Here is a 25229-nt window from a genome sequence, read left to right on the forward strand (position 1 = left end):
TGCAAGCAAAGAATTCAGGAAGCAAGGCTAGTTTGTAATTTTTCATTTTTTATACTCGAAAATGCTCTCAAATGACTATATCTATTTTGTCCATTAACACAAAACAAGATTGGAAGTGTTGAATAATATAGGCATATTGTGTTGTTACTATAGGAAACTATTGGAGCCTGCAAAAGAAAATATGGATCCCAACCTTCTTCCTGAAAGGATTGCTTTCTTGTGGTGTAGCAAAAGGTTTGATTGAAGAAAAAAAATACAAAACAATCAAATGCAATGTTGTAGAGGACTTTATATCCAATAATCAAGTTGATGGTACTACAATCCAAGAGGCTCTTGATGTTAGTGGAGTTAGCAGGAAGGGATATAGTTCGATTTTCTATGCGATATCCTCAACTTTGAGAGATCAAAGGATTAAACGAGTTTTACTGCCAAATCCAGCAACAACCGTGTGGAAGATAAGAGGTCATTTGAATGAAAGTATAGATGAGTTTATTGGACAATATATCCATATGAAGAAATATTTCATGGTGGTAAAGGAACCACTGTGTATGACCCTTGGAACAATATATTTGTAGATCTACAACAACTTCAAAGAAGAATGGTTGAGTTTTATGGAATAACATTTGAAGAGTGCAAAGGCATTTTGAAATTTGTTATCAAACTGGATGAGTGTGAGGTTGTAAAGGAAAAGAAAATGGAAAGGATTACTATTACATTGATGAATGGAGCACTTGATGCATCATTGACTGAAGCGAGTTCGAAGTATTTTAGTGTGCAGTCGGAGAAACACATATGGTGGTTAGGCTCGTTCCAGGTATGATCATTTTTTGTTTCGTACTTGATTTTAGTCAATGTTTTCAAATCTTTTATAGTAAGACTTTTGTTTTCTATAATCACAGGTGAAGACAGAAGACCATGAAACACTAGATTGGGTGTTTCACCACACGGAAATACCAAGAATAATTAAAAGACAAGTGCAAGGAGAGAATCTCCATGTTGCAGAAAAAGGTGATTTTCAAGTAGAGTGGCACATGGCGGGGGATCTTAAAATACTTAAGTGCATGTATAACGTTAGTAAAGGAGGTAACTCAAAGTCTCCTTGTCTTTACTGCAAAGAATCAGCTCAAGTAATGGATTCCAAATGGTGGAAGAGAGCACCTAATAGAGATAAAGTTGACCCTGACTTCAAGGCCATTCTTGACATTCCACTATGTAATGTTCACATATGCACATTGCATGCTCTATGTCGAATTATTGAGAAATTGGTATTTTTGTATATTGGATTTGCTTGGAAACTCCGTCCCGAAAGAAATAGAAAGGATGCTCTTCATGCATTGGAAAAAGTGTTATCCGATATAGGTTTGCATGGAGGTGATGTTCATATCACAAAGGATTTTAAAAAGTCTACCAATGGCAAGGAGGTACCAATCAAGCCCTCTATTGGTGGTGTTAAGGCAAGAAGATTCTTGTCTCGACCCAAACACAGTAGTAAGCAAGTAAGGCAAGGTAGAACAGTTTCAAGGATTAATTATGGATTGCGGAAGCAAGTCCATAATGCCGTGAAAGATCATGAGGCAGATGGGGAAGCACGAAATGTGAAGGCAGAGGTGTGGAGGTCTCTTGATCAACTCTTCATGTTGTGTGACAATGTAACATGGACAAAGAGTGATTATAAGAACTTTGAAGAGGCAATTAAACATTTTGGGAAGTCAATGAAAGACGCGTGGACAGCCTGCAATATAACTCACTACATGGTAAAGTGATGTCTTCTTCTTTTACTTAAGTGTGATCCTCTTTTCTTTTATAACTTACTATGCATTCTTATGTCTCTGTGAAAACACCATATCATCTACAACCACCTTTCCTATTTTGTCAAAAAGTATGGATGCCCAGCAATTTGGTCTACCCAAGGCATGGAGAAGTCTCACTACATGGCACGTAATGCATTTTTCAGACACACACAACACTATGGAGGGAGTCAAAAGGCAAATAGTCTGAAGGAAGTCTTCCAATGGTTTTACCGAGGCATTCTACAGAGGCTGCATGCTAAAAGAAAAGTTGCTAGTTCCAAAGTCAAGCTTGCTTTTATTCTAGCCCAAAAGCAAAGACGAAGACAAACTTTGGACAATTCAATGGCAGCAGAGAGACATAGACAATGGAAGGATTTGAAGATATTTAGAAACCATAAATGGACAAGTAAACGTGAATAGCAGTTTGTAACTTATTGGTGTTATATCCACATGTTTTCAAACTCAATCAATAGATTTTTATTCTGTGGAACAAGTGACTCTTGGTGTTACGCCTATATGTTTTGAGACTCCATCAAAAGTATTTCTTTTGTGAAACATGTGATCTATATTAACAAGCATCAATACATCCATGAGCTACACACAAAAAATTCAATCAATACTACTTAATTATGCTAGACACACTATTGATCCTTACCAATAAGGTATTGAGTGTCAAATGCTTTTAGAAGCTACTGAATGTGGGAAGAGTACTGAAGTGTCGTACGGTGATGGGACAAATGCAAAAGGGTACTGATCATCCGTACGGACAAGGAACTGATGAGGATCAAAGACTTTATACAAATCAGTTCAACTTCAACATAATGTTTGTGCTATATTTGATGACTAAATCCTATTACTCTCCCAGGGCCTGCTAGTCGGAACTCTCTTTTTGAACTTGATTGGACTCTTTTTCTTCCTTGTTGGCTTGATGTCGACTGTCTGTTTATCAATGCTTGCCTCTGTTGCTTGTTTGAGAGGGGTATCCTTGTCTTCAGCTATCTCCACGTGTTCTTCTTCTTGGATTGTGTGGCCTGATGCAATCATGGGTGGCTCTCGAAACCTTATGAGCTTGTGTTTTCCATAGTCCTCCAGATATTTGGGCTCCTTAACACCATATGCTAATGCATAAGAAGTGTAAGACAAAAATTAAGAGGCCCTAGAGGCCTGCTTATTCACATAATCCCCAAATATATCTATGGCGGACAACCTCTCTATTAAAATGATCTTTTCCTTTTGCCATGGAAGATCATGTCCACCTAAAACCCTAGACAAACATTTAAAGAAGTAAACAATGGCTTCTCCATTGTTGCTCAACTGCCTATGGTAAATCAAGATCTTAGCACTGCCTAGATCATGAATATAATGAGCTAGGCTTGACATTTTGCCAAACCCAGCCGGCCTGCTTCCACTTGTTCTCTGGAGGAATGTGTCATCCTCAATTTGTAGCTGCCACGTATCAAAAGATTGGAGTGAGACAATAATACACAACTACAAAACATTTAAACACAAGATAAAGTATTTGATTTGAAGTAATAAGATCATACCTTCTCATTTTCATTAGCAACAACAAGAAGTTCATCTTTCCAAAGATTTATTCCTCTCCCCTCCACCAGTCCAGCCTCTTCTTTAAGCTTTCCCTTGTGAAGTGCTGAGAGATTCATAGCTTCCTGGGATAGTGAACTCCCTGTTGAAAATACTGTGGTATATGTGGAAGTTCCTCTGAGCCTTGCACTTGTGAAGAAAGTCAAAAAGGAGCAAATTTGGAGATTTGTCCTCTTCTGGTTCCCTTTGTTTTGAAAGGGAAGACTCACCTTTCTGCTCCAGTCTCTTGCTTTTGCCTGAACAAAAATTTATATATCATGAATTCTATATGCTGACATATGCAATCAGGGAATGTATAGGATATCACCAAACAACTCTCTTCATGAGCACACATGAATCACCTGGTGATTGCTGTGGTCTGAGTATAGCAGCAAAAAAGTCCAGCTTCCTCTTGAAAGGAGGGGCCTGAGAATCAACTGTTCCTCCAAAGCAAAAACTTTTCTCATCATCAAGAAAGAAATCCCCAGGGACATAGAAAGCAAAACAATGAGGAAGAAGTGAAAACCAAAAGGGACAAGAATTTGCAAGAAAATGTGATGCAGGGCCATTTGGAAAATGTCAAGTACTCTCCTCGTATTTTGTTGCAAATTCTCCATTTCTATTGACATCCATCTCCAATCAAATGCTAGGTACATCTTACAGTGTTTTGGATAGTAAATGATACTAGGAGGAATTCCCTAGGGCAAAAGAGAGCAAAACAAAGAGGAAGAAATGAAAACTAAAACTAATATAAGAATTTGTAGGAAAACGTGATTTAGGCTATTTGAAAAATGTAAAGCACTCTCCTCGCATTTTGTTGCAAACTTCTAAGTTCTATTCATATCCATCTCTAATCAAATCCTAGGGTGATGTACCAGATTCCTAGGCAGTAAGATTCAAGAATTCTATAGATGGAAGAAATATATATCAAAAAACATTGAAAAGAATATAGATCTCTGACCTTTCTTTTCCTCTTCCATACTGTTGGAGTTGCCCTGGTGATTCTCCTGCTCTCTTCCAAACTTGAGCTGCAGCCTAGGTAACCTGGAGATCTGGCAGTGGTAGTAGTCTTCAGGCAAGTTACAGAGTGGATGGAGTGTGTTGGGTAGGAAGTGATCAGAGGGGAAAGGAAAAGGATGATGGAAGGGTGTTGGCAGGGATGGAAGACGGGGAGGGAAGAGTGTTAATGGATCTGATTATGAAATCATGATTGGCACAATTTTTAAGGCAAAAAGTGACTTTCACACGTGTCAAATTTCAAATTCCAAAAGATCTGGGTGGGACCCACACGTGTGAAAAAATGACTACATTCTACACGTGGTATTTATTTATAATCTATTCACTCCTGTTGTTTAATCTCTCCTAACTCAGCTCTCTTGCCTCTCTACCTCCCTACTCTACACCATCAGCATCCTGACCAGCAGCACAGGTTCATCCCCAGCACAAGAGGGTACTCATCACTAGCACAGCACACCTACAGATAGCTTCCAGGTCAGTAAGACACTCTATATCCTTTTCTTCTTGTTTAATAGTATATTAGGGTAAGGTACTGAGTGATGTGATGTATCTTAGATATTATGATAAATATTATATGCATTCCTTAGCTTTTTCCACTGCAAAGAGAAGCAGGAAGACTTTTGAATTGGGCTTGTTGAGTGAGAGCTTGATCACTTCTTACCTTCTATAGACTCAATCCATCTTGCACCAAGTTGGAAACACACTGAAATGACTGAAGGCATGCTCCAGTATGCTGCCTCAAGAATTTGCAGTAAAACGCGAGGAGAGGAATCTCAAATAGCCCAAATCGCATTTTGTTGCAAATTTAAAACTGCTACTTCATCCACCCCTATCATTGTGATTTTGTGTCTTTCTAGGCTATTCAAGGCTATATACTCCTTGCATAAACTCAATCCATATTGTTTGTAGTTGTAAAGACAGAGAATTCACTGTAGGAATGTAATAGCATGTTATTTCAAGTATCTACAGGAAAACGCGATGGTGAGCTGTTAGGAATTTCAAATTATCAAAATCGCATTTTGTTACAAATTTTTAAATGTTGCTTTATCCACCTTGTCATTGCCTTCTTGTATCATACCATGTTCTCCATGGCTGTAATCTTTTTCCATTGCTTTGTATGCAGCTTTTCAGAGTGATGGCAAGAACCAAGGCAACTGCAAGGAGGGCTGGCAAGGGGCCAGGGCTTGCAGTAGCAGCAGCTGTGGGGCAGATATCAAGGAATCTAGTGTGCCTCCCCAAAGGGAAGAGTTGCACATGGCAGGAAGGGGAAGCCAATGAACCTGCTCCAGTAAAAGTCCAAGAGATTGAAACATTCTGTAGTAGAGCAGGTGTGCTAAAGGAGATCAGGAAGCAACAAAAAGCTATAGGCTTTGCAATCCCCAAGGCACCTTTTCAGAGACTAGTGAGAGAAATATGTGATAGTTGGCACCTTGGTTTCAAGTGAAACAGGACTGCCATTTTTTCCTTACAGGAAATGGAAGAGGATTACTTGGAGAAATACTTTGAAGATGCAATGCTTGTAGAGCAGCCCATGCTCACAGGGTAACTCTGATGGCCAAAGACTTCAACACTTTGTCCAGAGTGAGATGGAGGTATGACAAGCTGGTCCATCCTGTGGAATGGCAGGACATAAAAATGAGAGACATATTATTAATTCCACCTACAAGAAAATTGAAGGTAGATAAGGTGAAGGTTGTTGAAGTCACCAGAGGGAAAGCTGCTTATGAGGAGTCACTGAAGCAGCAAATAGAAGAATCCAAATCTGCTATAGATGTGGAGACTGTACAGATGGAGCTGCAGATACAGAGAAGGTTGCAGGAGTTGTGGGCCCTAACATAGTTGTCCATATTGAAGATGAAACTTCCGAGAATAATTTTGACTTGACAAAACCATGCTTGGTAGCATTGGCTCATAAGAATGAGTATTGCTCGGATACTATCATTCTTGCAATGCTCTAGTAAGTGTCTTTTATTTTACATTTGTTTGCAAAACAATCCTTATTGTACCTCCTCCTTTACACCCTACCCTAATTATTGTTTTATCCAATGTAGCATGATGAGAAGCTGGCTGAACCATGCTGTATAGCATATAGTTCATATTATTGATCCTGCCATTTCCTTCAAGTTAAGAGATCCAAAGGAAACTCCCATGGATATTTCCAATTGGTACAGACACTGTGATTTTGATCATGTCGATATTTTGCTACTTCCATACCATAACAAGAATGTGGGTGACTACTTCTTTTGGGATTTTTCTTCAAGATTGAGAACTCTTGTAGCCTTTGATTTCTTAATGCTTTTTTCCTTATGCAGTGACCACTGGAGCTTTGCTTCTATTGACATCCAGCAGAAGCAATGCTTTTTATTCAACTCTCTTAGAAACACACACAGAGAGGTGAAATTGTAAGTGGTTTGTGTGCTGTTTTTAACTTTAAACTTCATTATTTTGATTTAATGCACACTAACTGAATTATATGTATTGCAGTTGTATTAGAAGGCTTCTAGATGCATTGGATCACTATCCTCCTAATGTCAATCTTTTGGATTCAATAGAGCCAATAGATTTAGAGGTAGAAAGTCGTTCCCTCTACTGATGTCTATTTCATGCTATGCCTTTGAACTTATTGTATAATTTTATTTTGTTCAGATATTAACAGTTTCTAACATATCTTTCCAACTATCCAGAAACCACAACAAGATGATTCAAGTAGCTGCGGCGGCTGGAGAGTGCTGATTAGTGCCAAATATATACTTTCAAGCTATTTTGAGATAGGACAGCCAGAGCTTGTAAGAAAAAATAATTTTCATTTAGCTTCAAAAAATTTGATATTGGTAAAGTGTTCTAAATCATCATATCTCAGATGAGAGAAGATAGCTTCAGCTCGAACTATGTATATAGTTTCAGAGAGCTGATATAATTTAGAAGTTTTTGAAGTATGCCTCCCCCAAACCTATTGTACAAGCTACTGTCGAGTTGGGTGAGAGCTCTAAAGTCCGAGAAGGTGTCATACACCTTGATGACACAGATGATGCGGATGTGGTGCCACAGGAACAAGGACCTAGTGCTGATGAGGAGAAGCCACAAGAACAAGGACCTGCTCTGTTGATGTTATTGAGGAGATGATGGAGCAGCAGCAAACAGATGCTCCAGGGGCAGTAGAGGAGACAATGGAGCAGCACCAAGAGACTGTACACGACAGGATGGAGCAGCAGAAAATAGATTCTCCAAATAAAGATGATACGGTGAGCTTGGACCATGTAGAGGAGCCTCTAGATCAACCTGTAGATAAATAGAAAATTGTTGTCAAGAATATGTTCTACATATATAATTAAACACTTCTGCACAGAATTTTACTTTATTGAATATAATACCTTTGTTTATGGAGTCTGTGTTATCTCAATTTTTAAATTTTCAATGTCTTTGCATTTTATTGAACTCTCTCTTCTTTTGAGAACCTGCAAAAAAGCAATATGAAACAATAGGGTAAAGTAAACTAATAGCAGTGCTTAATGAGACTAGGATAAGTCAGATGGTATACCTTCTTATTGTTGTAGATACATAAAAAGTCCTTTGGAATAGAACCTTCTGTCTCAAATAGAATGTCATTGCGTAATTGAGATAGGGAGCAACATTGTCTTAATGAGATATTGACTAGCACATCACCATTCTCAACAACATCAATATCAAGAAGTTTATTTTTTGCACCAAAAGAATCTTCATCTTGATCCATTGGGACTAGTTTTGTACCTAGCATTCGACTGCGCTTATAATAAAAAGAAAAAATAAAATTTTGTGATGCAACCATGTACTTCAGTTGCATAGAAGGTTGGACAACCTCACAAAACACTGAACTACATGTCTTCTTATCCCAACCTTTATCCAAAAATTGTGGCATGCATGCCAGACTTGTTGCTTTAACTGTGAACATTATTTTTGAAACCTTCACTGGAAAGGTATTAAACAAGTCTACAAAAACTATCAGAGGCATGTATAAAGAAATTTTTATTATCCTTGTGGCAATATTGGGCCTCAAAGCTTTCTGTACTTCTTTGAAAAGCTTGGCCCTATATGCCTCTGTAACACTAAAATGTGGGAGAGGCCAATCCACTGAATTCCATGCCGGAAGGTCTTGTTTTCTTAACACACCATGTGTGTTTGCATTGTCCAGCAACTGATAAAAATGATCAGTAAAAAATATACCGGATTGAGCTAGCTCTGTTACACATCGACCTTGGTATTGTTGTTCTCCTATCGATCCATGCAAAACATCTATAAATCCCAGAATACAATCGATGGTTTGCCATGTCTCATACGATGAAGGGTATAAATCTGAAATAAAATAACACAAGAATGTCAATAAGCAAAGAAAGAAAGCTTTATCTTAAAAATCCATACACCTCATAAAGAACAAAACCACAATAGAAAAATATACAATTAGGCCGTGTTGCGGAAGATCATTTGGATAGTCTCGCAAGACAAGTTCTTTATGCATGTACACGTTGAATCAAAACTTCTTTCACTGCATTAGGAAGTGAATGGGGTCTTCTTGGGCCCTTTAATTTGCCCAAGCCTAATCAAGGTGATTAAGGAATAGCCAAATGGGGTGTTGCCATGTGGACTGAAATGTTGGGTTTGTAAGAGAGGTGTAAGAGTGGTCAAAGGGTACACTTTTTCCCCCAAAAAGGGGGGGAGGCAATTTTACAATTTTCGGACCTCCATAACTTCTACATACAAGCTCCGATTTGAGCGGAGATTATAGATCCGTGATCTACGCACCAAGAGATTTCCATAGATATGTTACATGATATGGTTTTGTCCGCTAGATTTTAAATTCCATTTTTCCTCCAAAATTCAAATTCGAATAAAGTAGCCGTTTTGAAGCTTCTAATTAGAAAACGTTTCTTCTTAAGAGAAAAGATTTGACTCCTTAAACTGCCAAATAAAAGGGCCCAAGAAGCCTTCCATTGAGGTCCTAATGATATCTTCCCTCTGGTGATTTTAAAATCTCATACTCTTCCCTTCCATGATGCCAAGAAAATGTTTTTTGTCTGGGGTCTCTTTCTTTTGCTAGGTTGCATGAGCACCCATGCTCCTTTCGAAACACTAAACCTTTTCCAAGTTCCTTCCGTTTTGACTGTACCTGAATTCTCTATCGAAGAAATAGAAGAAGCAGGTCGACGGGTTAAGGATGTGTGGTATAATTCTGCCTTCATAGCATTATCATCCACAGAGCGTCTTCCACAAGAACGGCCATAGTTTTTATTCACCATGGAGACCTTGTGAATCTGTAACCACCCACAGTAGCAAAGTAATGTAAACAAGATAACAATGTGAAGTTTCAAGAAAGAGAAAGTGGGCAGACAGACAGTTGACAAGAAACATCTTACTCTAAGCCAAACAGGATCAAGGGAGCAGTTTTGGGAAAGAAGAGGTTGCTGCACAATGAGGCAGTGGTGTAGAATGGTAGACCTTTCAAAGGAAAGGCAGCACAACATTTCAAAGTTCAAAGGAGGGTGGAAGCAGGAAGGCCCTTGTCAGAGAAAATGTCAGACTAGATTCTATCTTCATGCCCAAAGATCTTGTGAGAATAAAAAACCAATCTCCACATAAATGTAGCACGCTTGTACCTACATAAAATATTATTTCTTTTATCTATTTTCTCTTATTTTTGTGAATTTCCAACGTTACGTTGGCCCTCTGTTCATTGGTTGAGAGCTTATTTTTCCAAACCGTAAAAGGACCCAAAATGAGCTCCCTTTTTTCCTAATGTAGATCTAGGAATTTATCTACATACTCTCATGGAGTTGCAACGCTTATAAAAGTAGGCTCTGCCAAAGCCAAATCGGTCATTCAGGCTTCCACCCTCCCCAAACTGCACTACCCAATCATGGGGATATCTCCAATTGGTATTATTTTGAAATTCATTAACACACCGTTTCTTTCAAGCGAATCGGTTAGTCATGCTGCAATAGATAAATATTCCTTATTTTTCCTCGAGCACAGACAGCTCATATTGAGCTTAATTAGTACGTTGCTTTTGGATGGTATCGCTGCTACAGTGGATTTCGCAAATCCAGGGTTTTAAAGGTTCGGTAAGTTCGTGCTGTTTGCCATCCTAATATTTCACGTATTTCATTATTTGTCGTAGCATTTGCACGATGCCTTAGTAGTCAATGATATTGCTGATCCAAGCGGTGAATCTCGGAATCCAAGCTACGAGTTCGGGGGACTAAGGGATCTGATGGAGGTGCAAGTTTGTAGGATACGATGAAAGCAAACCCCATGCCGAAATCGGACTCGTGGTATTCCGGGAAAGCTATTTGGGTAGGCTTATCATTGGTTGGAATAGCGTTATTGATTTATTACAAAGGGCGTGGTTTTGATCCCGCATCGTCGGAGGATTTGAATTTGTTTATTGCAGGCACCAATGAAGGACTAAATAATCTTTCAAGCAAACAGGATGCTCTACATCAATTTGTATCGGTTTTGATGGGTACTGTAATGGAAAACGTGAATGCTTTTAGTGATAATAATTAGCAGTTGCTCGCTGATGTTACGAGCGTAGGCAACACAGTTTGAGACTTATTGTCTCGGACAAGTGTTACAAGCTAGGAGTTGTCCCAACTGATGGAAAGGGTAGATATGATTGACAATCGGGCTGACACTTTGTTACGGGGTGTACTCCAACTCGTGTAAGTGCTTGCCAGGTATTCAATCGCTTACGAGGAGTAGAGGTCCCAGACTATGCCGTACCCCAAGAAGTTGTCAACGAGATGGCGTCTCACATCAGTTCCTCTTCTTTATTACCAAGGGGGAGCCAAAATGAGTCTGCTGAGGTTGATTCATACAATGATATTCAGTGTCATGAAATTACGTACATAATGACGTATTCGATTAGCAGACATGGAATTAGCTACGTCTTGGAAATGCTCCGAGCTGTTTTTTTAGACACCCCCATCCCGGAGGAGATTTTGGAGATATCCTCCAGCGAAGACTCTGAGTCTACGAGGGATAAAACACTGTCTACAGGGTGTGAAACACCTGAATTACCTAAATTAACTTGGTCTGTGTGACGAGTATTGCTAACCGTGAATCCGATGGGTAGTCATGAACCTTTTGAGTAATATTAAACCTTTAAGCTACCTATTCATTAGGATTAGAGCTCTGCTAGCTATTCGGATTGGAGTCCCGCCAGACAATACGACTGGCCTTTTAACTATCTGTGCGATAGCGCTTAGGCTATCATTTGATGGAGAGGTTCAAATTAGAAAAAGAAGATGAAGACAGCCCGCTATTCCCATTACAGAAAGAGAGCTCAACCTACTGTATAGCTTGGGCTATCAAAGGTTCCTGTATCCTATGCTTTCGAAAAGAACCGTGAAGAGCTGCAGACCTGGACCGTAGGTGGAATGCAAGGAAAAGGGGCCGCGTCTTCACCGACTTGAACTGGACCTTCTCCAAGGCTCTATGCGGACAATGCTCTATTTTTGTCTTGACAATCCAACGGTTTCACGATACATTGTCCAAACAACCTGCAAAACGTCAAAAGTTTCGGCAGGAAGTGTGCATTTAACGTACCTGCACAAAGCACATGAAGGACATACAATGCTAACAAAACAGTAGCCCGACGTAGCTGTTAATCAAATTCTGGCAGATCATGAGCTATTGGATGTCCTAGGTCCTCTCCTTTTTCGGGCTGCTGCCCCTGATTCTTGGTTTCAATAAATTGTTCGCTATCTTTAGCGTCTACACGCTCGCTTGTGGATGGAAACTAGGGAGCTTGCTCTTTCGATGCCTGTGGTTGGGATCCAAAAATCATTTTGTCGTCTGATTCCTCCCAAGGTCCATTGACATCCAGGATTTCAAATTGGGCCATTTCCTCCAATGCTTTTTGCCTTTCAGCTTCGGCATAAAACTCGAGAGTAACATAACGGAAATTTGTGATAAGGATAGACTCGAGGATCTAATGTCGATCTATCAATTCGGTATGGTGGAACCGGTGAATAGTACCCGCTACGTAATAAGTTATACGGGTGAATTGCAAAAAATGAATGATCAGAACAAAGATTCAGTAAAAGTATCGAATTTAAGACAGTGGATGGATTTAAGGAACGGTAGTAGTTCATCAGCAGTGCAATTACCGCATATGCCCGCACATACACATGCACCCATATATCTCTTTACCAGGATGCCACTACACCGATACTGATTCAGTGGTGTTGGACAAACCACTTCCAGACTCAGAAGTATCTTCCACTGAATTAGGGAAACTCAAACTAGAATACGAGGTTCTAGAAGGTTACTTCTTAGCCCCTAAATGCTACGTCTTGGTTTTAGATGGTTCTACCCACGTGATCCGTAACAAAGGATTAGCTAAAGATAAAGTTGACCTCTCATGGTTCATGGAACAATACAAGAATCTTGGTCGAATTATCAAATGCACTGTTGAGTCTTCTTTCAGAATTAATTGGCCAAAACTCAATGTTTATCGTACCAAAATGATGTTAAGTCGGAAAAAATTGACCCATGCACCAAAAGATACCTTCTTGTGATTGACGAAAACGGTCTATGGATAGATACTATACCTAAGAAAATATCTAAAGAAGATCTAAGATCCGAGATACCGAAATCACAAATAGGACAAAGCCACCTGCTATGCCGACGGTTGACTCCGACCATGTAGAGTCCAACCGACCAGATGTAGCTATAAGCGAGTGGCCCTGTTAAGAAGCTTAAACAAGAGTTACGAATTGAACGTTCAGCACATAAACATCTCGAAGAAGAGCTACGAGCTGAACGGTTAGCACGTGAAGCTCTTGAAGAAAGACTTCACGCTTTAGAACGCAAGGCTTCCTTAATTGATAAGGAAGATAACCTGATCTCTGATGATCAGAAAGGGGCTTTAAGCGCAGAGCACAAAAAACGTATTATAGATTCTAATGAGCTGTCCATCAAGGCTGCTAAAGAAGCAGCCGAGGCTGCCAAAGAAGAAGAAGCCGAATGAATCTTTCGGGAGCCGTTGGTTACTCTTGAAGTAATAGCTAACAACTTGAAAGCAGCTTTACATGACATTTCAATCGTTCATAGGAGAAAGAATGGATTGGCTAGCTCACCACAAGACAACCCCCAGGCCCCGAAGGAAGAAGATTCTTCTAACCCTCTTTCTTCATCGAGTGCAAGAAACGGAATTCTTCCTTCGGCCTTCGACCCTGAGACAAAGGTATGAAACCAAGCGAACGGAATAACGGTAAGAAGGATAGGGATAGGAATCGTTGGGATGTTTAGGGTTTACTAGGGTAAGAAGGATGATCATCGGCTTATCACCTAATCTCACTACTTCTTTAACAAATACGTTAGAAGACAAACCACCGATTGTTCCCACTCCCAAAGATAGGATAACAGGTAAGGGAAGTAAACCTCACAAACCGACTGGGATAGTAGGAAACTCCAGGGATTTGAAGAAATTCAAGACAGTGTTTGATGCTGGTGCATACTTGGCGGAGGAGGTAGAACAGCGGTGGAAACTGATTCTTTACGAGCTAAGTCCTCGGCTTTACGAATGATCTCTCCATTAGCTTTAAGGGGGGCTGAGGGTTTCTTTTTTGATTGACCCTCAGCAGGCAAAGACACATTTTCCAAAGGCGAAGATGAAATAGAAACAGGAAGGATGGAGTCCGGTAAGCCAGGGTCTAAGAAAATAGATTTAGGGGTGTTATTTAAGGGTTTATCACGTAATAGGGTGGTATCGGTATCACGTAAAAACAAAGGGTCGTCCGTCTGGTCCTCAATAGATTGGCGCTTGGCACGTTCCTTGGAAAATCTAATTAAGATTTTCTCGACAAAACCTGCTTTGATGTCTGCACTTTCAAGCTGTAGTTTGTTCTATGTAACTTAAAAACCAAAGTGGTTAACTCCTTCAATATCTCACCGATTACGGAACTCTATTTCTGTACATCTAAATAAATGCAACGTACTACATCAATTTTTCTATTCTCAAAAGCACTGTAATCCTTACAAAAGGAATGAAATTTCTCTAACTCCAGATCGAACTTCTCTATGTTGAAACTATCTAAACAAAAAAGATCCCTATTGAATCTCTGAAAGACCTTTTCACAATGAAGCAGTCTATAGACGTAATTAAGACCCATTTGTGAAACGATGAAACTATCCAGCTTTAACCTAGCTTCGCAAAAATAAAGATATAAGCGATAATCATTAGGACACTTAAGAATTAAATCAAACAATCTAACATATTTATCCAAAAGATCCTTGAGAACTTTATCCTTTTTACGTCGGGTTGGATGGGTATTACTGACAATATCTCTCTTTTCCTCCGTTAGAGACAGAAACCGATAGGCAGGATAATCATATTCGAGTTTTTTGGCTGTAATCATTTGTTTTAATGAAAAAATACGTACGAATAACCCAAAATGGAATTGTAGACTGTCTTTGAAATAAGAATGTTAGCTTAGAACACACTCCTCTTTTTTGCTTAAGGTGCCGGCCAAAGGAAGGGAAAGGGGAAGAGTCAAATTGAACACTAAGGATTTAAAGAGATGAAAGACCGGGTCAATTGGCCAAAACTCTTTGTTTGCTGTAAACAGATCATGTTGAATCTGGGTGTTGACCCAGAAGTTCGACTAAAAGAAACCGGGTCAATGAAAATAATAGATGGGTCGATACCGCACCCTTGAAGGTCTATGAGAAGCAAACCCATCTTAAACCACCTATCTCAGGCCGCCTTTGATGCTCAGTGCAAGTACCCAAGGTCAGATGGATCGCAAGATTAGGTCATCTGTTCAAGAACTGGTCAACACTATGCTACCGGAGCTTGTGACATAGGCCCTAGAGCAAGAGCGTGATAAATCCTGTTTGGACCTGGAGCAAGAGCGTGATAAATCCTGTTTGGCCTTGGAACAAGTACGAGCCTTGGAGCAAGAGGTATAGACCTTTTCTTTTGGCCAACTCGTGAGGCTCATGACCTGAAGACTGCGGGTTCGAACCCTACCCCCGCACTACATGCTGTCAGCAGTAAAAAAGCAAATGAAGATTATCGTATAATAATCCATGCTATTACCAGGCACAGTTTTGTAAGAGAAACCGGACCAGGGAAAAAAGTAAGAAAAAAGGAAAGGTCAACCGCTTTCAAGATTGTCAATCTCTCGCTCTTGCTTAATGGTGGTCAACCGCTTTCACCGTTCTTTCATCTCTTTAAATCCGCAATCGAGTTTTCCGCCATGGACTTCTGAATAATAAATAAATAAATTACTTTTTTTTAATGCGATCACCTTTCAATTATCCGATCACCTTTCACCTCCAAGTTTGCTCTTCGAATCGCCTAAGAGCGGGTCATTTGCAGGGACCGACGAGCGTAGCGAAAGGCTATTAGAGGGAGTCCAAAGAAAGTTGGAAGAGCTTGCCGACCCACATTCGCGGGCTTCTACCGGGCATGGTAAACGACAAAATGCTTCGGGGAGCTGAAAATAGGCATAGATCCGCCTGAATAGGTTAACCTTCTGAAAATGCTTCGGGGAGCTGAAAATAGGCATAGATCCGCCCGAATAGGTTAACCTTCTGAACTACCTGCTGAATTCATGGGCAGACAAGAGACAACCTGGCGAACTGAAACATCTTAGTAGCCAAAGAAAGAAAAAGCAAAAGCGATTCCCCCCCACGGGGCGAGTGAAATGGGAATAGCCTAAACCGTGAAAACGGGGTTGTGGGAGAGCGATGAAGGCTTTGTTTTGCTAGGCGAAGCAGTTGAGTATTGCACCCCAGATGGTGAGAGTCCAGTAGCTGGAAGTACGGCTGGCTTATGCTCCAACCTGAGTAGCATGGGGCATGCTAAATCTTGTGTGAATCAGCAAGGACCACCTTGCAAGGCTAAATATTCCTGAGTGACCGATAGTGAAGCAGTACCATGAGGGAAAGGTGAAAAGAACCCCCATTGGGGAGTGAAATAGAACATGAAACCTTTTTTACTGAATAAGAAGAAAATAAAAAAGGCAAAATACACTCGACTCTCCAGTCAAGTCAAGCAGCCGGCGCATTATAGCCCCTCTCGTGACCCTAACACAGACACCCAATAGTTAGTTACGCTAGAAGGTGCGAAATTAATTGGAGCAGGAGTAGCTACCATGGCCTCAGCGGGAGCAGTAGCAGGTACTGGAAACGTATCTAGTCCTTCGACAACCTTTGTGGCGTGAAATTTCTCATTAGCCAAACAATTATTCGGTTATGTTACTCCAGGCCTTGCCTTAACATAAGCTATTGCCCTGTCTGCTTCGAGGATGGCCTTTTTAATATCATTCGTATCTCGAGGAAACAAAGTTAGCAAAGAACGAATAGGTTATACCTACGGGATGGGGGGGCTTAATGAATCCCCCATCTTCGGGGAAAATAGCTCAGTTGGTTAGAGTGCTGGTCTGCCACGCCAGAAGTCACGGGTTCGAACCCCGTTTTCCCTGTTAGCATCATGCCAAGTTTTCCCAAGTCAGAGTTGATGATATTGATGGAAAAGAAGCCCGACCACCCCTGCCCTCCGAGTAGAGCATGTAGCAAAAAAACCTTGTCAGTCTCTACCCTTTTTACTTCGCTATGCCTTTCATCGTTTAGCGTAGTGTTCAAGAATTAGTCTAGATCACTCAGAGCCCACGGAATGGCCCCGTGGTTGGCTCATTCTTCGCCCGATTAAAGTCTGTGCTTAAAGCCTTTATGCCTCCCTCTTTGCTTTAATCGATTTGTGCCACTTTACCCAAGACTTGGGCCACCCTTCAATTCAATTCGATTCAAAAGGTGCGGGCCACGTACTCTTATCCAAGCGGGCTCGGCATGGAAATCATGGGGTTTTCGGCCACGAAAGGGCAAGGCTTTGCAGTACCGGCGGGCAGCCTCCATGGGAGAGTGTGATGTACCAAGTCGGGCAATCGCTTGAATCCAGAAAACCTTCCCTTCCAACTTGAGAATGCAATCTTTCAATTATCAGAACTCAAATGGAATGTGAATCATTGTGTAGCATGCCTAAGACAGAGGGATATTTTGGAAATAGCACATGGAAAAGCGGAGAGGGGTATTGATGGTTGACATGAAGTGAATGAGGCATCTGAATCAAAGGATAGTTACCTAGATAACATTCATTCATGTATACTACTATAATGCCATCGCGATATGCCCGACGAACCATCCCCGGTCAGAGTTGTTCTTTTTTTTCGTTCAATTACCACATAGAAATCTATCTCATAATTAGTAGTAATAGTAATACAATAACATTTGGGTGTATAGCTCAGTTGGTAGAGCATTGGGCTTTTAATCTAATGGTCGCAGGTTCAAGTCCTGCTACACCCAGACTTGAGACTTATAGTAATTACATGATTACAAAAGAAAGTGTACTTCAAAGATCACTCCGCTTCGGCCCACCGGTTGTGTTGAAGGGGCCACCTATAGTGGCTAGGTTGCTGTACAGTTAAGTTGCCCCTTGCACCCACCTTACGCCTCGACATCATCCAGTCGAAAGCGCGCTCGCCAAACCACCCAAGGACAGACCGAGGGGGAAAGCTGGCTTGCTTGCTTTTTCGCCCCCTCCCTCAAAGTACCCTCCTATAGAGCAGCAGATTGGGGTTGCCTTTTTGTTCGAAAATGAAAGGCGGAACAAAAAAAGCAGTTTTCAAGCCTTTCCAATCAAAAGAAACGGGGCAGAGGAGTCTTTGGCACGCATGCAGGGACTTTAATGAAGAAATGAAGAAAGGGCCGTAAAGAGCAGCTCATAGGGCATTTGAGGGAAAGCAGGAACCCACGGGACAATTTCCTTGAACAGGCAAGAATTGACAGAAAATCTTATAGATAGAATAGCCTTGACTTTCGAGGCTCGATGGAATGGGCTGCTATGAGACTAGAAGCCCAACCTACTTAACTCAGGGGTTAGAGTATCGCTTTCATACAGCGAAAGTCATTGGTTCGAATCTAATAGTAGGTAACTTACAATTTTTCATGGTTGGCTTCACTAACCAAGCATCGAGTTCTGTGCTTTCCAGCTTGCATTCGTCTCGTGAGCCGCCAGAGCCAATCCTTTGTCGATGGAAGAGTTCGATCCCTCACGAAAGCTTTCCTTCCGGTACAAATTAGATAGACCGAAGGGGGCGGGAAGCGCTGAAGCTGCCTTGGCCTTGGGGAGGAGAACATAGCGCTTACACCCCGTCGAAAAGGCAAGATAAAAGAGAAAATGCTTCGTGAAAGCAAGAAAAATCTTGAGTCACCTACTACCACTGCAAGAAGTGCTAGATGAAAACCTCCGTGGTCTGTACGGCAACATAGTGGAAAACCCATGAAAGCGTAAATCCGCTACGAGGTAAAGAATCTTGGTGCACCTACATGAACTGCCCACCCTCAAGGCACGTAGGCACATAAAATTAGTCTATAATAATATAGGGCCACCCGCCTATCTCTACCATTAAAAAACCTATATCAACTCCGTAGTCCATTATATGGTGTAGTTAGTCGTTAAGGGAATAGTCCGTTATATGGTGTAGTTAGTTGTTAAGGGAATAGTTCGTGTAGTTTCCTGCCAACAAGTCTCTACCAATGATAACCAATGATATAGTTGTTCTGTTCCGTCTAACAAATGTGTACCAATGATAACCACTACATAGTTCATGTAGTTGAAATAACAGCCTAGATGATCCGCTAAGGTACTCGTCGCTAAGGTAGGAGCGTACATGATCCGCTAAGGTAGCAGCTACGGTTAGCAGCAGCGGTGGGATCTATCCGGGCCACAAGGAAAGGGCCGGTGAGTGAACAAGCTTTTCTTGTCCCCCTTATCCATGTCTATACGCCTTCTTCCATTTGTTTTTCCGCAAGCAATGGGTTAGGCGGCTCTCTGGCCCTACCACCTTTTTGCTTGCCTTCACCTTTCTCGAAGTGGGTCCGTTCCTCCTGGCTTTCCTTCCCTGGATCTATCATGGCAACGTGCGTGGCTTGGCTTTGCTCTCGAAATTCTTTGCGGGTTGGTTGGGCGACCGAGTTCGTTTCGTGCGTGTGTAAGAGTTGGATCGAGGCGAGGACTGAATCTATCCCCTCCCGTGGCCCCCCACGTCCATCCGTCCAGGTGTATTCAGGGCTGATTGGGAATCTGATGCTATGGCCTCCTATCGGGGAATGAATCTATCGGTGTGTCCATGGTTGGATGGGAATGGGCCCCTAGGGCCTGTTTCATGGAAAAGCAACGTGCCATTTGGTGGAGAGTTTGCCTTACTTGCCATAGAAGTAGCTTTGGGGTGAACCAGCCACTTTGCTGGGTTTCCCCACTTCCAAGAACAAAGTACCTCGTCGGGTCGGGCAATCTCGAAAAGTTCTCTGTGTACCACAAGCAATTGGCGCCATCGGGGTCACGGTGTACCGGCGTTTTTTGCAATAGCAAGCTTAATTGATTCCGAGTAGGCTTAGTGAAAGCAAATTGTAAACCATGGGAAGTTCTTTTAAAAAGACCCGAGACTGGGTGCCATGAGCAGGTTGATAAGAAGGTGGAACGGACCGAACCCACATGTATGGCATTATATGGAGACAACTTGTGGTTAGGAGTAAAAGGCTAATCGAACCCGGAGATGGCGGGTTTTCCAACCCAACCCGCCGGTAGAGCCCAAAAAGAATCGTTAGGATCGTTACAGCGACCCTTTGGTAGCTTACTACTTAAGCCACTCTTTACGGAGTTACTCATGACATGATGCCATGAAGCATTGCACTTGTTCGCCTATTGGGCCGCCCTAGGAACATTCCCTTTCCCCAATTTGGAATGCGGATTTCTCGGGGTAACACGACGATCATCAATTTTGTTTTTTAGTAATAGAAACAGCAGCGGCTATTTTGGCTCATGTAGCTCAAAGAATAGAGCATTCCTATGTACCGGGAAACTAATCGGTTCGAGTCCTGGTGGGAGGAACAAGCAAGAATGGTTCAATACGGCATCTAACAGGCAAATCAAGAATTTCACTTCGAATCCTGGACCTTAACAGCTTGCTGCTCATGGTGTTTCACGATCAGTATCGGAAACGAATGGAGAAGCGGTAGAATGTGCGGAATCGCATATTGGATTACTCTAGTGCGGCATGAAGCTGCTGGCGCACCGAGTCGGCATATCCCACGGCGTTAGCGATGCTTCGCTTGTTCCCTGGCACGGGTGGCACGTGAAGGCAACTTCCACGTCGTAAGCCGCACCGAGTCAGTTTGTCGAGCAACTCAAGTGGGGTGAATTGCCTAAGGGAAGGAAGGGAGAAGGTCGTGAAGGTGGCCTCGTTATCTATATCAGAGGTCAGCATAAATGATAGGGAGAACCTTAGTTCTCTACTTCCTTTGGTTATCTCACGAGCCAACCATCGGGGTTTCTCGGAAACAAGAATGCATTGGCGGGTCCTGGAGTGCCCGTCAAGAGTGCACGCGCATACCCCGCGAGGTGACTATCACGACCAGCACCCTCCGCATTTCGGCACAGTGGAACGTGTAACCGGCGCGGGGTTCCGTTTCAACCTACACTTGTTTCATGTTGGGATGGGTAGGCTAACCGTAAGGGACATACCAAATCCTCAGGTCGGGTGGGATGGCACTACTGGCAAATACTGTCGGCAAAGACACAGGCGCGAGGCATGGTAAGCCCGCTAGCTAAACCGAAAGTGTACAAGAAAAGCAACCCGAGACGGGAACCGACGAAGCTACGAAAGTGTAACCAGGCAAGCGGTCAAGCCGGGGAGGCCGGGTCATTTTACAGGAATGGAGAGGCCGATTTCTTTTGTTCAAGCTGGAGAAAGGAGTGAGAATGAGGAGCCGGCCTTACCGTAGCTCGACCTACAGGCCGGGCTTGAGGCCAGGGCCTTGGCGGGTTTACCGTATGACAGATGGTGCTGCCTATAGGGAGGATAATTTGCTTTTCTCCTCCCTCCGCCGAGGGAAAGTATCCTCTTTAACGGGGGGACCCTGGAATGGAGTTGCGAAACAAAGGGGCAACAATCGTACGCACATAAGCTACCAAACGAGATACGTTTCACCCCAATGAATGAATGTCGGGACGCCCCGTAAGAAATGGCGCGAGCCATATGCGGGAAGACTTGCACGTACGGTTCCGTTGGGGGGATCCGACCAACGAAGGACCGGCGCCTACCCAAAATTCACAAATAAGGGATTTAAAATATAGGCCTTGAACACACGCGATAGGGATATTTTACATATAGTGACCCCCCGAGACCCCGAATTATCCCTCCACTGCAATGGAGAGCTTGGGTGTTCGTTTGATTTTTTTAAAAAAAATAAAAAATAAAAAAAATAAAAATTCCTGGCTGGCCGTCGGCACTAGTTTGGCTGGCCGCCGGCTGCGCTGGCCTGGATGCCCGCTTGTGGGCAGGCTGCCGGTGTTGGTCGCTTGTGGGTTGGCCGTCGGCGCGATTGCACTGGCCTGGCCAACCGCCGCCGACGCTGCTGGCCTGGCTGGCCGTGTGGGTGGCCGTCGGCTCCGCTGGCCTGGCTGGCCGCCTATGGCCGTCGTCGACGTTGGCCTAGCGGGCCGCCTGTGGACATGCCGTTGATTGCACCAGGCAGGCCTCCCACTGGGCAAGCCACCGATTCCCACCACACAGCAGACAGCACCAGACAAGTGCCTCTCTCTCTTCACATAGCCGACCTCTCTCTCTACACCAGACGAAAACTCTTCTTTCACAGATAAGCTCCAAAAAGCAAAAAAAAACACAGAAATTCTTACCTGCAAATGGAGAGCTCGGGTGTGTGCAACGGAGAGAGAGAGAGAGAGAGAGAGAGAGAGAGAGAGAGAGAGAGAGAGAGAGAGAGAGAGAAAACCCTTCCTTCTAACTATGGCCGCCTCCCTCCACATAGTCAATTGTGGAGATAAGGATAAGATTTTTATTGAATGGTTGAAAACCATTGAGTGGGCTCCGGGGTCTCCGGTCACGCACGGACCCTGACCAAAATGGAACTGACGCTTTGATACCAATGTTAGATCACTGTAACACCACTACGGGCACTACCACAGGAGGGGACGGCCTTTGGCTCACCACCCAGCCATAGAGGAAGAATGAGGATTGCCCCTCATCCCCCAGGCTATATAGTGTGTGGCCTGCCGTCCACACTAGCCTGGCCGCCCATGACTCCGCATGGGCGTCCTCTCCCACTGAACCCCGGATGGCCATGTCCTTGGCACTCTGACCGAGGCGTTGACGCTAAAGCCTCGTCTGGCCATCCGATCTACCGTCGATTTTACAGGCGTTACAGCCTACGTAACACCATCTTTCATGAGTTAGAGCAATCTTACTTGAAAAAGAGGCTCCATGTAGCTTTGACATGCATGAGTTTTTGGGACAATCTCTTGACATACATGATTTGATTTGCTTTGTATGGTATTTCATGTTGTTCATTGATATATGGATTGTCTTGGATTAAAGAAACATTGTAACTTCCTATTGATGGTGGTTTTCAAATTTAACATATTTTGAGGCCCTAGAAAATTAGGGTTTAGGGTTTAGGGTACTTACCTTATCTGCATCAATCATTGTTTTAAGGGTTTAGGTAAACCCTAAACCCTGAACCCTAAATCCTAAACCCTGAACCCTGAACCCTGAACCCTGAACCGTAAACCCTAAACCCTAAATCTTAAACCCTAAACCCTAAAAATTGTAAACCCTAAACTCTAAACCCTAAATCTTAAACCCTAAAAATTATAAACCCTAAACCCTAAACCCTAAATCTTAAACCCTAAAAGAAACCCTAAACCCTAAAAACCCTAAAATCCTAAACCCTAAACCCTAAACCCTAAAATCCTAAACCATAAACCCTAAACCCTAGAAACCCTAAATCGTAAATCCTAAACCCTAAACCCTAAAAATCCTAAATCCTAGAAACCCTAAATCCTAAACCCCAAACCCCAAACCCCAAACCCTAAACTCCTGAAGAAAGTTCCCTTGTTGGCCGAACTCCTGCCTCTGAATCCTCGTCTTCGACCTTCTTCTTACCCTCTCCTCACCCCCTGCTCCTCTAGCACTGTTCTTCTTTTTTGGCAATCTTGCCTTTTTTGGAACAGTTGACTTACCAGTTTTGGAAGCCCCCCCCTCCCTTCTCCCCTCATTTTGAGGCCTTTTTCCCTCATTTTGAGGCAATCTTCCCCCTTTTTGAGGACTCTTTCCCTCACTTCAAGGATCCTCCCCTTGAGGACTCTTTCCCTTTTTGAGGACTCTTTTTTGAGGACCCTTTCCCTCACTTCAAGGATCCTCCCCTTCCCCTTTCTCCCCCTATTTATAGCAAGCCTTGTACTCTCATTTTTCATTGCACTGATGAGTGCCTTTGAGCACGAAACTAGTTTGCAAGTTTAAGTGTTTGTGTCAAGGCTTGGCTCTCTTCTTCTTCTTCTTCTTCTCTCTCTTCTCTCTATTCCTCTTCTCCCTCTTCTCCCCCTCATCCCCCTCTAGGGCCGCTCGGCTTGCACTGTTTTTAAACTTAATGTTTTTAAACCTTTAAACTCTAAAGCTTTCTACATGGCGCATGCCCCTAGCTCCTCCTCCCCTTCCCCCTCCTCCTCCCCTTCCCCTTCTTTGTCTTCTTTTTCCCCCCTCTCCCGCTTTCTCCTACCTCTTTCTTGCTCAGGGCTCTCTCTCTCTCCTCTTCCAACCTCCTTCTTCTTCGCCTCAACGGCCTCTGTTGGGGCGGCGGGCTGCTTTCCGGCTGCAGTGCCGTCACTGCCGCGCCGCCTCCGTCTCCACCGTCGCCTTCTGCATTGGGCCAGGCTCCGCGGGCCGCCCGCCCGTGGACTCCTCCTCCGTCGATGCCGCCGCCCTAGGCCACCTCCTCCTCTTCCTCTGCCGCTACCTTCGCCTTCGCTGTCGCCACCGCCTCCGTCGTCGTCTCGCCACCTCAACCGCCTTCTCAGTCCTGACGCCTCCGCCGTGGCCTCTCCCTGGACCCCCACAACCGCCCCTCCTCTTTGGCTGCCCCCCCTCTTCGCCCGGCTTCTCCTCCTCTGCGGCCACCCACCCCCGCGCCCCCCTCTTCGCTGCCCCGGGCTCTCCTCCTCTGCAGCCGCCCACCTCCAAGCCCCCCTCTTCGCCGCCCTGGGCCTACGCAACCGCTCGCCCCGGGCCCTCTGCCCCTACGGCTGCCCCCCCTCTACGCCCGGGCCTCCTCTTCCTCCTCTGCGGCCGCCCGCCTTTGGGCCCCCCTCTTCGCTCTGCTGTGGCCCCCCTTCCTTGGCACCGCTGTGGCCCCCGCCTCTCCGCCGCTCCTCCCTCTCTGCCACCTCGGCCCCCTCTTCTCTCGATGCCCCCCTCTCCACCCCTCTCTGCTGTGGCCTCCGCCATGGCCCCCCTCTTCAGCTCTGCGGCCGCCCCCTGCTCGCCCCCCTTTTCTCCTCCACCCTCCTCTCCGCGGCTGCCCGCTCTGCGCCCGGAACCTCGGGGCTTCCCTTAACCCTAAACTCCTAAAGAAAGTTCCCTTGTTGGCCCGACTCCTGCCTCCGAATCCTTGTCTTCGACCTTCTTCTCACTCTCTCCTCACCCCCTGCTCCTCTAGCACTGTTCTTCTTTTTTGGTAATCTTGCCTTTTTTGGAACAGTTGACTTACCAGTTTTGGAAGCCCCCCCCCCCCCCCCTTCTCCCCTCATTTTGAGGCCTTTTCCCCTCATTTTGAGGCAATCTTCCCCCTTTTTGAGGACTCTTTCCCTCACTTCAAGGATCCTCCCCTTCCCCTTTCTCCCCCTATTTATAGCAAGCCTTGTACTCTCATTTTTCATTGCACTGATGAGTGCCTTTAAGCACGAAACTAGTTTACAAGTTTAACTGTTTGTGTCAAGGCTTGTCTCTC

At 43.7% G+C, this 25229-nt stretch overlaps 2 non-coding genes across 2 annotated transcripts; both read left to right on the plus strand.

Annotated features, from left to right (window-relative positions):
• The first annotated feature begins 16781 nt into the window (after positions 1-16781).
• Positions 16782-16855, plus strand: TRNAG-GCC (transfer RNA glycine (anticodon GCC)). Its single transcript has one exon. It is a non-coding gene; the product is annotated as a tRNA-Gly (tRNA).
• Positions 16856-17659: 804 nt separating this feature from the next.
• TRNAK-UUU (transfer RNA lysine (anticodon UUU)) lies at positions 17660-17732 on the plus strand. The gene has a single exon. It is a non-coding gene; the product is annotated as a tRNA-Lys (tRNA).
• The last annotated feature ends 7497 nt before the right edge of the window (positions 17733-25229 follow it).

Source organism: Cibotium barometz, chromosome 17 (assembly GCF_041138505.1).
Source record: "Cibotium barometz isolate CiBa-2024 chromosome 17, ASM4113850v1, whole genome shotgun sequence".
Lineage (NCBI taxonomy): Eukaryota > Viridiplantae > Streptophyta > Polypodiopsida > Cyatheales > Cibotiaceae > Cibotium > Cibotium barometz.